The sequence below is a fragment of the Microtus ochrogaster genome, chromosome 8 (assembly GCF_000317375.1).
Source record: "Microtus ochrogaster isolate Prairie Vole_2 chromosome 8, MicOch1.0, whole genome shotgun sequence".
Lineage (NCBI taxonomy): Eukaryota > Metazoa > Chordata > Mammalia > Rodentia > Cricetidae > Microtus > Microtus ochrogaster.
The window spans coordinates 51,234,421-51,237,907 of NC_022015.1; positions in this window are offsets into that span (position 1 = coordinate 51,234,421).

Sequence of the window (3,487 nt, forward strand, 5' to 3'; positions counted from 1 at the left end):
CACACACACACACACACACACACACACACACACACACACACACACACAGTCACTAAGGTATGACTTCAATGTGTATGTGTCTAGTTCCAGAGGCCAGGCCCCAGGTTAAAACCTGATGTATTAGGACCATCTTTTTTCTTTTTGTTTTGTTTTGTTGCTTGGCTGTCCTAGAACCTGATTTATAGACCAGGCTGGCCTCGAACTCAAAAATCCACCTGCCTCTCTCTCCTGAGTGCTGTGATTAAAGGTATGCACCATCACCATCTTTTAAGACCAGTTTCTTTGCTAAAAGTGTCAAACCTGATCACTGGAGCTGCATTCTGAAAACTCACATGTCCCAATCTCGATATGGATACTGGGGCACATGCATATTCACATAAATACACAACTATGTGAACAAATAAATGAGTGTAATTTAAAATAATTTTAATTGAAAAAAAGATGAGGCTGTTTACGTTTTGTCTAGTAAAATCACTTCAAAGAAATAAAAACAGCACCTATTAGCATTGTTTAATTTTTTATAAAATGTTTTGATTTTCTCAAAATTTAACATTATAAAAGTAGGAGAAACAACTTCAGAATAGAAAGCATCCAATTAAATTAAAATGTATTTGCCTTAAAATTGATATACACTCCCCATTTCTAAACCTGACTGCCTTTAAAAAAATAGCTAATATTGGTAACTGTGCCCATAATCCCAGCACTGAAAAGGGTTAGGTTGAAGATCCTGAGCTTGAGGTCAGCCTGGGCTACATTAGCAAGACTCTGCCTGTGATGAAATAAGTAAATAATTTATATTCATATTAAATTTATGTGACATATCTAATTTATCTGTAACTGTTTCTGTTTTGCCAAAGAATGGTGAAAGCTTTACCACAAACTAGCATTATCTTCAAACCACCACTGCCCAGAAATAGGAAATGCTATTATGAAATAGCAATTCTGTATGCAAAAGCATAGTACATTACTGTTTCTAAATAAAATACAGGGCTAGAGAGATGGCTTAGAGATTAAGAGCACTGAATGCTCTTCCAGAGGACCCGGGTTCAATTCCCAGTAACCATATGGTGGCTCACAACCATCTATAATGAGATCATCCTCTCTTCTGGCATGCAAGCAGAACGCTATATAATAAATAATCTTTTTTTAAAAAAACATTAAGGCTGAAGATTTTATTGTGTTCATAAAAACTGTTCTATTGCTGTGATTCTATTTTTTGATTGAGGGGAGGAGGCTGTTCTGGAACTCACTGTGTATAGGGTAGCCTGGACTCAGAGTTATGCCTACCTCTGCCTCCCGAGTGCTGGGATTAAATGGGACTAAAGGTGTATGCCACCACACCTGACTCTTCTGTTAATTGTGTTCTTTCTTAAACTGCGGGAAAAAAAAATAACAACTCTTAACTGTTCCTTCTCATTCCATCTTGGAGGAGAACTTGGATTCTTGGCAACAGTCATTTTTTTTAGTTAGGCTACTCTGGTTGAGGTTTCTAGTAGCTAAAACTGACCAACGAGTAAATGACAAGGAAAGACACTTCTAAAGTTAAATTTACAGCTGTCATGATATTTGGGGCATCAGTTAATAATGCATCAACTAAGGGCCATGTGCTATCCCTAGGGTTGCATGAACAAATTGCTCGTTTTTTTTCAAGTGCCCCCAGCTATTTAAAAATGAATACTTCAGCGAGATCAAAGTTATTACATCATCTCAAAAACTCTTAAACATAGAGGAATGTGTAATTTTTGCCAACTCGGAGCTTTAAATTATCTCTTCAAGGACCAAGCTGACCAAAATGGCAATACACACACACACACACACACACACACGCCTGATTAGCTGGAAGCATGTCCTGTCTTGGAAGGAAAAGGATTTGTCTGGGAATATATATATATATATCCCAAGATGACCTGAAACTCAAGATCCACATGTTTCTGTTTTCCAAGTGCTGAGTTACAGGCACACTTAGAACCCTTGATCTTGACTTTTCCCCACCATCCAAATGACATTTTTATTATTATTTTTAGGTGTATATGTATGATGTTGAGGAGAGGAGTACCATAGCATGCTTATTGAGATCAGGTGACATCTTTGTGGAGATGATTCTCTTCCTTCCACCTTTATATGAGTTGCAGGCATTGAACTCTGGTCATCAAGCAAACCCTTTACCCACTTAGCCATCTTATTGTCTTCGACCCATAAATAGCACATTGTTTATTTAAAGATTTATTTTTTTTATTATCTTTATAAGTTCTGTGTAAATGTGAAGGGAATATGTGCATGTGAGTGTCAGGTGCCCATGTAGGCCAGCCAGACATGTCAGTTCTCCCTGGAGCTGGAGTTACAGGCAATTGTGAACCATCCAATGAGAATTCTGGGACTAGAACTCAGGTCCTCTTTTAAGTGCCTTATGTGCTGTTAAACCATTGAGCCATCATCTCTCCAGTCCCTCATCCACATGACACTCTCTTGATAAGTTTTATTGTATTTTAAATTGTGTTTTTATGTGCTAGTACCTGTGAGTGTGTACTTGTGAATGCAGGTGCCCGTGGAAGTCAGAGACAGTGAATGCCATGAAACTGAGTTAAAAGCAGCTGGAAGCCACCTGACCTAAGTGCTGGGAACTCAACTCAGGTTTTCTGGAAGAACAGTACAAGCTCTTTAACTATTAAGCCATCTCTCCAGCACCTCAAATGAAACTTTTTAAGGACTTTGCAACCTTATGCAGGAACATATGGCACAGTTTAAGGGATAAAATATATAGTTAGTAGTGTTAAGACTATAATTGATGAATTGATATAGAATTGGTATTTATATGCTGTAGTTAATGGATTTAATCAGGTAATATATGTCTATTTAGCAGTAAACACATTATCCTAATAGTAATTCTCACCTCAGTGGTCTGTTCACTTGGTTGCCTCCCTGATTTTAAACATTCAGAAATACATAGAGTACAATGTAGATAAAAACAAAATCCAGTGGTACCAGTTTTCATAAAAAATTTTAGCCACAAATATGTATATAATATATATATATGTATACATATATATATAACAGAACTCTGATTCAAAACAACAAAATAACCTCCTTCCTGAAAACCTACTTGGCATTATCCCAACTTATACTATGTGTAGTCTTTGTAGTATGGTAACTGACTTCATGGAATAAACACAATCTAAAAGGCCTAGACACTGGACTGGAGAGATGACTCAGCCATTAAGAGTACATAATGCCCTTGCAGAAGACCAGAGTTTAGTTTAGACACCAGTGTCAGGTGTCTCATACCTGTCTTTAAGTTCAGATCCAGGGAATTTTGATGCCTCTGGCCTCTGTATATACATGCTCATACACAAACACATAATTAAAAATGACAAACAAATTATAGATATACAGATATTAGTGAAGCCCATGGATAAATATATGTCAGGAATCACAATGTTTATAAGAACATATGTGAACCCTGTAAACTACAACAGTAATTGAAAGTGTC